We start from the raw sequence: 10,755 nt of genomic DNA, 5'->3' as shown, positions 1-10,755 counted from the left end.
CAAAGAACACAAGAAAGTAGAGACTGAAGCTCAGAGAGGTTGAGTGACTTGGCCAAAGTCACACAGCTTTTGAGCCAAATATTTAAATTTGCAGAATGTTTGACTTATGGAGAAGTAAGTTGGATACTGCTATACTACAGAAACACATTGGCACATTTTGAGTCTAAGGAATGCCAAGATGTGGGCTTGTTGCATATTTTATATACATGACACCATCCATTTGGACTAAAAAGAACAGAGGAGACTGACGTGGAGGGTAAAGGGTGCTTGGGGCCCTGGAAAACCAGATTTTTGGACCTCAGAATTTATGTAGGTCAGCTCTATCTTTCAATGGTCAGTCTGAGCAAATCTGTGCACTAGGTTATCTATTTGGTGAATCCATAAATAAAAGCTCGTGTTTGGCTGATTTATGAGACTGACAAAGAAAAGCCCACGGCTTGACTTCCCTAGGGAACTTTGACACCAGGATGTTAAATATTTTGTGTCCCAGAACCACTATTTTTTACCTACCACCATGGAGGTCACATCCAGTGGTCAGAACTGCACAGAAAAGAACAAAGCCCTGGCACACTGGAGGAATATAGACTGAGACTGACAAAGATGTCCCCAAATTCATGCACTGAGGTAACTTTTGGAAAGCCCCTAAGTACAGGGGCTGGTTGCCAGGGGAATCAACCAAGTGATTAAAGGAGTTGTTATTTTCAGTCCTGGTCCCCGACCCCCTGGGAGGGGAGAGGGGCAGGAAGTTGAGTTAAGCACCGAAGGCCAATGATTTGGTCAATCATGCCTACATAATGAAAATCCTAAATGACTGGGTTTGGAGAGCTTCTGGTTGCTGAAAACATGGAGGTGCTGGGAGGGTGGCACCCCTGGAGAGGAAATGGGAGCTCTGCACCCCTCCCCCCATACTTTGCCCTCTGCATCTCTTCTATCTGGCTGTTCCTGAGTTACATCCTTTTACAATAAACTGATTAATAAGTAAACTGTTTTCTGAGTAGTGTGAATGGCTCTAGCAAATCAATCGGGAGGGAATTGTGGGAACCTCTGATTGATAGCCAGTCCATCATAAGCACAGAGAACAACATGGACTTCAATTGACATCTGAAACCGGGGTTGGCAGAGGCAGTCTTGTGGGAATGAGCTCTTAACCTGTGGGATCTGATACTATATCCGGGTAGATAATGTCAAAACTGAATTAAATTGTAGGATACCCAGCTTTGAATTGAGGGACATTCAGCTTTGTCACAGAATTGCTTGGTGTGTGAACCGCACCCACCCACCCCAGACACACACATTTGGTGACCAGAAGTGTCAGAAGTATTCTATGGGTAGTATTGTGGTAGATAGAGCAGAGAAGAAAAACAGAAAGGTTTTCCTTTACATCCGTAAAGTAGTGAAATTCACAGAGACAGAAAGTAGAAGGGTGGTTGCCAGGTGTTGGACGGAGGGGAAACAGTAGTTATTGTTAGATGGGCACGGAGTCTCAGTTGGGGATGATGAAAAAGTTCTGGAGATGAATGGTGGTGATGGCTGTACAACAATGTGAATGTACTTAATCCCGCTGAACTGTATACTTAAAACTGGTAAATTTTCTGTTACGTCTGTTTTACGTCAATAAGAACTGAGAAGTGCTTGAAGTATATTTTTCTTTGATTATAATAGAAATAATCAACACTAGGGGCCAGCCTCATGGCCTAGTGGTTAAGTTCGACGCTTAACTCTGCTTCAGCAGCCCAGGTTCAGTCCCTGGGCACGGACCTACACCACTCGTTGGCAACCCACATACAAAATAGAGGAAGAATGGCAGAGATATGAGCTCAGGGCCAGTCGTCCTCAAGTGAAAAAAAGAAGAAAGGAGGAAGATTGGCAACAGATGCTAGCTCAGGGCTAATCTTCCTCAGCCAAAGGAAAAAAAAAATGAAAAGAAAGAAAGAAAAAAATCAATACTACCTTGAAGGTCCCTTCCTGTTCAGTTTATGCTTATTCATTTTCCTATTTTCATGAAAGTAGCCTGGCTAATTGTCTTCAAGAAGTTTCTTAGAGGGGGGCCGGCCCTGTGGCTGAGTGATTAAGTTCACATGCTCCACTTTGGCAGCCCAGGGTTTCACCAGTTCGAATCCTGGGTGCCAACCTAGCACCGCTCATCAAGCCATGCTGAGGTGGCATCCCACATAACAGAGCCAGAAGGACCTACAACTAGAATATACTACTATGTCGGGGGCTTTGCGGAGAAGAAGAAAAAAAGAAGGAGAAGAAGAAGATCGGCAACAGATGTTAGCTCAGGTGCCAATCTTAAAAAAATAAAAAAAATTTTAAAAAGAAGTTCCTTGGAGATATCTTAACTTTAAGCTAACCTTTAAACTTATCTCCTATAGAAGGTCTCCTTCATCTTAAGCAGATAGTACTAGCTGTTTGTTATGGGGAAATGTGTTGACCTACCTGCTATGACTTCAGAGCCTTTCTTCTGTAAATTCTGTAATTTCACTGGTATAGAATATCTTCAACTCACTTTTCAGTTCAAAGGCATCAAGGGGATTTGCCTTGCTATCTCTTTCAGACCTGACTATGTGACTCTGAAAGAGTAAGATCCTCAAATCTTTTTTTTTTTTCTTCCAGAGAAAGATTCACCCTGAGCTGTCATCTGTAGCCAATCTTTCTCTTTTTTTCCCCTCCCCAAAACCCCAGTGCATGGTTGTATATCCTAGTTGCAAGTCCTTCTAGTTCTTCTATGTGAGCCACCACCACAGCATGGCAACTGACAGACGGGTGGTGTGGTTCTGCGCTCAGGAAATGAACTCGGGCTGCTAAAGCGGTGAGAGTGCCAAACTTTAACCACTAAGCCATCAGGGCTGACTCCTTAAAGCTTTTCCTTGGGCAGTTTCCTTTTAAAATAAACTTAAGTAGAAAGAAAAGCAACATAATTTAAAGAAAATTATTAAGTTTTGACTTATTAGTTGTGAGAGTTTAGCTAACTGCAAAGTTAGGGGGTACAGTCCACACAAGACCGTCCTCATTTCTGCAACACTTGCAAGTACAGCGGGTTCCCCAAACTACCGTTGGGTTTGATAATTCACTAGAAAGACTCACAGAACTCACTGAAAGCTGCTATACTCACGGTTATGAAAAATGAAAAGATACAGATTCAGGTTGTCCAAGGGAAGAAGCACCAAGGACAGAGTTCAAGAAGGTGTGAAACAGAGCTTCCATTGTCCTCTCCCCATGGAGTCAGGACAGCTTTGCTCACCCAGCTTTGGCGTGTGACAATATGCATGGAGTACTAATACCCAGAGAAGAAGCCCATTGGGCCTTGGTGTCCAGAGTTTTCATTGGGGCTCCATCAGATAGAAACGGTTAACTGCCCACATGGCTGATTTCAGTTTCTAGCCCCTCCAGAAGTCCAGCTGCATGACCCAAAGCTCCCATCCTACATCACACTGTTGGTGTGGCTCAGAGCCTCCATTCTATGTCACATCTATGTCACATTGCTGCTATCTGATTGGTCCAAGGACCCCAGGCAAACAAAGACACTTCTATCAGACATTCCAAGGGCTTAGAGATTACTCCCAGAAGCAAGGGTAATGACGTCTTTTTGGGCAAAGTTAAATTCTTTAGTACACGACAATACAAGTGGGAAGTGGTTATAGTGAATATTGTGATAAAGGTTCAGAATGACTAGACCTTGGGAAAAACAGCGTGAGGGCTGGCTGGGCTGGCTGAGCTGAACCTTCTGGAAGTTGGGGATGTGAGAATGAGGGAAACCCAGAGATGATCCATCTGTAGACAGCCAGACACTGCAGTCTCTGTCCTCCCAGGACAGGGACTGTGCCTTCTCTGTACTCCAGCGCTGACAGCACTATGCCTAGCACCAGGGCTGAGACAAAGACGAGGCAAGTGATGGACCTAGCGTGCAAAATTTTAAAAAGGCACTCACTCTCAGAGTTGGCCAAGTGCCCTAGGTGCCTCCCTTGCCTTTCCCTGATCTCAGACCTGCTAGTCACCATCAAAGGAGGCCAAATTTGAAGCAGTTATTAAGCACCTACTGTATGCAAGGCCTTATCCTGGGGGCCATGGTGGGGACACATCTAGGTTCCCATCTTGCCTGAGCCACCCTCTTGGTCATACTCACCCCAGGCACCTTGAGAATAATATTAAAATGATGTGCAAATTAATTACTGCTGCTGGGAGATGAGACAAATGTATTCCAGCCAAGTTGCCATAGTCATCCCAGCCAAGGCAGCCTAGACCAGAGGACAGCCAGCCAGCATTCTCCCCGGGCTTAAGACAGAGCTGAGTTAAGGTGAGCAAACCCGTTAATCCAACAGACATTTGATCCCAGAATCATCAGTAAGCCCAGCAAAGACCGGAAGTGCCCAGCTGACCTGCAGACTTGTGAGCTAAATAAATGCTGATTGTTTTACCCCTGAGTTTTGGGTTTGGTTTGCTACACACCATTATTGAAGCAATAGATAACTTATACAGAAATTGGCAAGACCAGAGGTGCACATGACTGAGGAGGCATGGAGCTGGGCATTGACAAAGTTCTTACCTAATGCCTACAGACTGAGGCCTGAGCTCTTCTCCTCCTTTCTGCTGGCTATTCTTCTGGCTTGCTCAGCTCCAGCCCTCCTCAGTCCCAAACCCTCAGTTGCTAGCGACCCCTGTGGTCAGAGAGATTTTTACCTTAATACAGCTCACATGCCAAATCGGGTGGAGGCTCGGGAGGGAGGCAGCAGGCCCCAGGCAGGATGGCAGCCTGGGACCTGCTTTCATCCACAGTGCTCCCAGCTGTGTTTGGTCCTATAATTTTGATTCTCCAGACCCAGCAAAAGTCACTTGGACCTCGTTAGACATGAGGCTTGCCCAAGGGTCCCTTTGGCTGCAGAAGCTCTTTAGAGGGCTTTGTGATATTACTGTGGGCACCTTCACTTTTGTCAAGCAGGTGCTGTATCTTGATAACTGGACAGAGGGAGGATGCCATGCTTGTCCCCTGCCTCAGTCCTGACCTTCTCTTCTGGATTAGGTGTAGTTCCTAGACATAGAGCCTGAGGTAGGGATTGGAGTGTTGTGATTTATCAAGGAGGTACCCTTCAGGAAAAATCTTCAAAGGGGCGAGGGAAGAGGATAGAGAAGAGGAAAGAATAGAGCTAGGAGGTGGTCTCAGGTAAAAGCAAGGATCCGCTTGACCCACCAAGGCTCTGTGCCACAGGGTTGCCCTGCCTTGAGGCCAAGGGCTTGCCCTTTTGTTCCTCACATCAGTCAGTCACTGGCTGCCTGAGTGGTGGCAGTGATGATGGGTATAACCTCTCAGGTGAGGAGGCTCAGATCAGCAGAGACAATTCTCCAGAGAAGGGAGGCAGCCTGAGGGTGGGCACCCTGGCCAGGTAAAGAGCATCTGGGCGGCGTACCAACAGTATCCAAAACAGATTGCAGATCCAATTCTCTCCAGCCCCAAGGCCACTACCCTGATCTAAGCCATCGTCTCTCACCTGGAATACGCAAAAGCCTTCTCACGGCCCCCACATATCCATGCAGGCAGGTCCACATCCAATTTGTTCTCTACACTATAGCCAAAGTGGTCCTCAAAACATACTAGTCTTACTGAGTCACTCCCAGGCTTAAAAGCTTACAACCTTATGATGAGAACAAAATTCGAAGTCCTTGCCAAACCTACAGGATTTGGCTGTTACTTACCACTGGCCATCTGTCCCCTTCCTCACTGTGCACTAGCCACACTGCTTTCCCTCAGTTTGTAGATTGCTCACATCTTTCCTAACTCAGGGCTCTTACACATTGTTTTTTCTGCCTGGTGTGTTCTGTCCCTACTTTCTACTTGATTCATGTTCATTCTCAGGTCTTAAATCTCACTTTCTCCAGGTTTGCCCTGACGTCTGAATCTACTTTGCCTAGTTAATCTCTCAGATACCATTTCAAACGTCACTTTCTCAGCTACAGTAGATCCCCCTGTGCTTATACCACTCTGCATTTCACTTCCAAGTATTTACTATAACTTATATCTCATTTATGTGACTCTCTTAAAGTTTCTCACTTCTTTGACAGAAAGTTACAAGAAGTCCAGAACCATGTCTATTGTGTTCACTGCTGTGTGTCAAGCACCAGGCACATAGTGAGCACTCAATAAACATTAGGTGACTGACTGAAAAAATGAACCAGACACCCTGCAAGTCACAAGATAAGTCAGCCATGGTCTCTAGGCCCCGGTGCTGGGGGAGCTCACAGCTTCGGGAGTGAGGCAAATAGTCACAGACTCACAAGACATGTTTTATAAGGTGGCAGGTATAGAATGCCATGTCACAGAGAGCAAGAAAGATTTCACAGAAGGGGGAGACAAGGCCAGGGCTGAAGTTTGCCAAAGCACGGGCAGACGGTCCAGGCTGGGAGATGAAGGGATGTGAGGATGAAGAGCGAAGGTAGCTAGAGATGAGGTACGGAGTTAGGCAGGATCCTGGAGGCCCTGGAATGCCATGCTGAGGAGTCAGGGCTCCATCAGCTGATCTCTACTTTCCAAGCATGCCCACACAGAAGCACTGGTCTCACAAAGCTCGGTTTGGTTTTGTTTTCGATAAACACTTATTGAGTGCTTTCTGAGTTAAAACATGCTGCCAAGTTTGTGTGGGTGCCTGGTCTCATTTAATTTTCACACTATTATCCCTATTTCACAGATGACAAACAGGCTCTGAGGTGGAAGGTAGCTCATTTGAGGTCAAATAGTTAATAAAAGATGGAGCCAATGTTCTGACTCAACAGCTGGGAACAGCAATTTCTTAAATATTCCAAGTTAAAATGCTAATTTAATTCGGAAAAGGCTGAAGTGCCATCAAGGGCACTTTTTCAAACTTCAACTTTGAAACTTCAGCAAAAGATTTCAACCCATTAGTGGACTGAAAATTTATTTAGTGGGTTGGGACCAGCATAAAAAATAGTAATAAAAGGAATATAAATTATTAGAAGGCATCAGTTTAATAAAATTTTTATTTTGCTTATCTATACACTTAACCCTTCTAGGAAGCTGGCCTAATTGTGAAGGTACACCAGTCTTCCAGAGGCTGAGGAAAGCTGACCTTTCTTTGACTTACTGAATTTGGGGAAGAAATGATTCTCAGTTCACTGGACTATTTGTCCAGGCCTCTTTCTGAGGGCAGCCAATTTAGTCTCAATCTTTGGGTATTTTTTTTGGCTGAGGAAGATTGGCCCTGAGCTAACATCTGTGTCCATCTTTGTCTATTTTGTATGGGGGCTATTTTGTACGTGGGGAGCTGCCACAGCATGGCTTGACAAGTAGTGTGTAGGTCCATGCCCAGGATCAGAACCCCCGAACCCTGGGCCACCGAAGTGGAGCACACGAACTTAACCATTATACCACTGGGCCGGCCCCTCCTTTTCTCTTTTAATGAGAGCATTTCAATTGCTCTTTGATTAAGGACACCGCTTTTTAAAGCTAAATATTTCTTTTCCCAAAACTTGCCATGTGTATAAGCTTCAGATTGAGATCACACAAAATTATAATATTTATCTTATTGCAATACATGGTCTTCATAGAAAAGTTGGAAAATACTGAAAAGCACAAAGAGAAAGAATACTACTGCACAGAGACAATATTATACCCATTATCTTTTCTATGCCTACAGTTTTCTTCAGAAAAATGGGATACTATTGGTGCCATTTTATGTTCTATTTAAGTGTTAACTCTTTTTAGTCTTTAAATATCTTGCTGCAATAATTTTTAGTGGTTGTGTTTCATCATAAGGATATCCAATAATTTAACCAGTCCCCTTGGGACACAATTTCAACTTTTTCCTATTATTCTCCATTATAAACACTGTGATGAAGATTCCTATAATTATTTTTTGCAAATATCTATAATTTACTTATGCTAAATTCTTGAAAGTGACATTTCTACATCAGAGAGTATATAACATACATTTTTTTTTTTTAAAAGATTTTATTTTTTTCCTTTTTCTCCCCAAAGCCCCCCGCCGTTACATAGTTGTATATTCTTCGTTGTGGGTCCACCTAGTTGTGGCATGTGGGATGCTGCCTCAGCGTGGATTGATGAGCAGTGCCATGTCCGCGCCCAGGAATGAAACACTGGGCTGCCTGCAGCGGAGCACGGGAACTTAACCACTCAGCCACGGGGCCAGCCCCTATAACGTACATTCTTAAAGTTCTTGATACATATGATAAAACTGCTCTCCTGAGAGGTTGTACGAACTTGCTGTCCTGCCAACTGTGTACACCTGTTTCTTTTTTTTTTGAGGAAGATTAGCCCTGAGCTAACTACTGCCAATCCTCCTCTTTTTGCTGAGGAAGACTGGCCCTAAGCTAACATCCATGCCCATCTTCCTCTACTTTATATGTGGGACACCTACCACAGCATGGCTTTTGCCAGGTGGTGCCATGTCTGCACCCAGGATCCGAACCAGCAAACCCCGGGCCACCGAGAAGTGCAATGTACGAACTTAACTGCTGCGCCACCGGGCCAGCCCCATACACCTATCTTTTAATCCACTAGGCTTTTTTGGTATAATAGCCTGGGGAGGGAAAGGAGAGAGGGGTTAAGCTTTAAATTCTTAACCACATGCCAAGAGCTCCTCTAAGCACTTTGTAGGAATTAAAACATTTAATTCTCTCTGAAATATTTAATGTCAGGACTATTATTGCCCACTGCTTTTTTTATTTTTTAAAAATTGTGGTAGAATCAGAAAATTTTCCATTTTAGTCACATTCACAATATTGTACAACCATCACCATTACCTATTTCCAAAATTTTTCATTGCCCCAAGCAGAAACTCTGCACTCCTTAATAAATAATTCCCCATTCTTTCCCCCTACTCCATATTACCACATATTTGTGATCAGGAAAACGGAAGCACAGAGAGGCTAAGTAAATACTCAATATTACACAGCTAATTTACCATGGAAGCCTGGATTCAGACCAGGCAGTCTGGCACCCGAGTCCACCCTCTGAATCACTTGTCTTGTATATATATATATTTTTTAAACCCAAAGTTTCTGGTTATAGGAAGCAGAAAGTCATTTCTTTCACATCTTCCCCAAAAGGGGAGAAATAAGAAAGACTTTTCTAAAGAATCTTGTATTTTATTCCTAAGTTTTTATTTTTATTTTATTTATTTTTTATGTTTTTAAAGGTGCTCTTTCTTTCTTTCTTTTTTTTCTCCTGCTTTATCTTCCCCAAACCCCCGTACATAGTTGTATATCTTAGTTGCAGGTCCTTCTGGTTGTGGGATGTGGGACGTCGCCTTAACGTGGCCTGACGAGCGGTGCCATGTCTGCGCCCAGGATCCAAAACCTGGGCCACCGCAGCGGAGAGCGCGAACTTAACCACTCGGCCACGGAGCCAGGCCCTATTCCTAAGTTTTTAAACCCCACTTCCTTCAAGAGAATTTTGAGGTTGTATCTGCTTAGGTCATAGGTGCAGATTCCAACTACTCCACAGGGGCCAATCTACCTGCCTTGCCCTGTGGGGTATGGTGGGAGCAAGAGGGCTGCGGAGGGGTTCTGCCTTTTAGAGCCACTAAATTCTCTCTCCATGAGATCCCCAATCCAAGGAGCCCTGAGAACACTCCTCAAAGGGCAGAGGTTGCAGTACACGGCCACCAGAGCTGAGAAGTAGGGTTCTCTCTCCTTCTGGTTTAAAGGTGTGGCACTGAAAGGAACATGGCCTCTGGGGCCTGGACTTGAACTCCAGCCTTGGACAAATTCTCCCAATTCTGTTTCCCAAACTGAAAAGGTGTGGATACTACTACCTACCTTGCAGGGTTTTGGGGAAGGGTAAATGGCAGCCTAACACAGGCAGGGCCTCACATTTTCAGTCAAGCCTTGGCAGCTCAATGCCTGCTCCTTGCTCAAACCTTTATACAGCATCCTGTTGGGGGCCAATCACATTGCCTAGTGCTGCTGCTTCTCTGCTAGTTTGGAAACTCAAATTTAAGGACTTTCTCTAAACCCTGACACAGCCCAAGTGCTGGGTGTGTCAAAGTTAAGAAAGTCTCTTAAAGGGAGCATAATTCCAGCTCCACCACTTATTGGCTATGCAGTCTTGGGTAGTTTGACTCATCTCTGCCTCAGTTCCTTCATCTAAAAAGCAGAGAATAATTGGATTCTCTACTTCATAGGATTGTTGAATTAAATGGCTTAAGATATGCAACGCACTTACAACTATGCCTGACATACAGTAGAAGCACTTGCTATTATCATCAGCCCGTGTCACCTTTCCTTCCTTTGCTGCTTCTTCACCAAATGCTACCTTACACCTGGGGAAATGGAGAAGATACATGTAAAAGTCAATCCAGTGGTCCTGGCATTCTATTTATTCTCCTTGTAGACATCTTGGGTAAAACCAGGTAGCCACCCTACTCTCCCTCCCAATTCTCTACCAGTCCTAAAAACATCTAACCGCTAGATGGCCAAGCTACAGGGTGATTATTTCCTTAGGCAAGCAAACACTTCAGCCCTCTAACGTTGTATTCCTGGGTCTGGAATATCAACAGGAAGTCCTGTGGGGAAGAGCTCTGCCAAAACACTCATTCCAAGGAAGGGACTGGTAAACTGACAAATCTGCCCAGCTCTGTACAACATCCTGTAACCTCCACATGCGGCCCCTGTGGCAGCCCTCATCCACAGGCAGGTGGCTGCTGATCCTATTTCTCTTCTCTGGATTTCTGAACCAAGGAGACTTATAGATGTGACTCTGAGAAAACCAGACAGACAAAAATC

The sequence above is a fragment of the Equus asinus genome, chromosome 2 (genome assembly GCF_041296235.1).
Source record: "Equus asinus isolate D_3611 breed Donkey chromosome 2, EquAss-T2T_v2, whole genome shotgun sequence".
In the NCBI taxonomy this organism is placed as follows: Eukaryota; Metazoa; Chordata; class Mammalia; order Perissodactyla; family Equidae; genus Equus; species Equus asinus.
The sequence above is the reverse complement of the archived record's forward strand: the minus strand, read 5'-3'. Positions refer to the sequence as shown.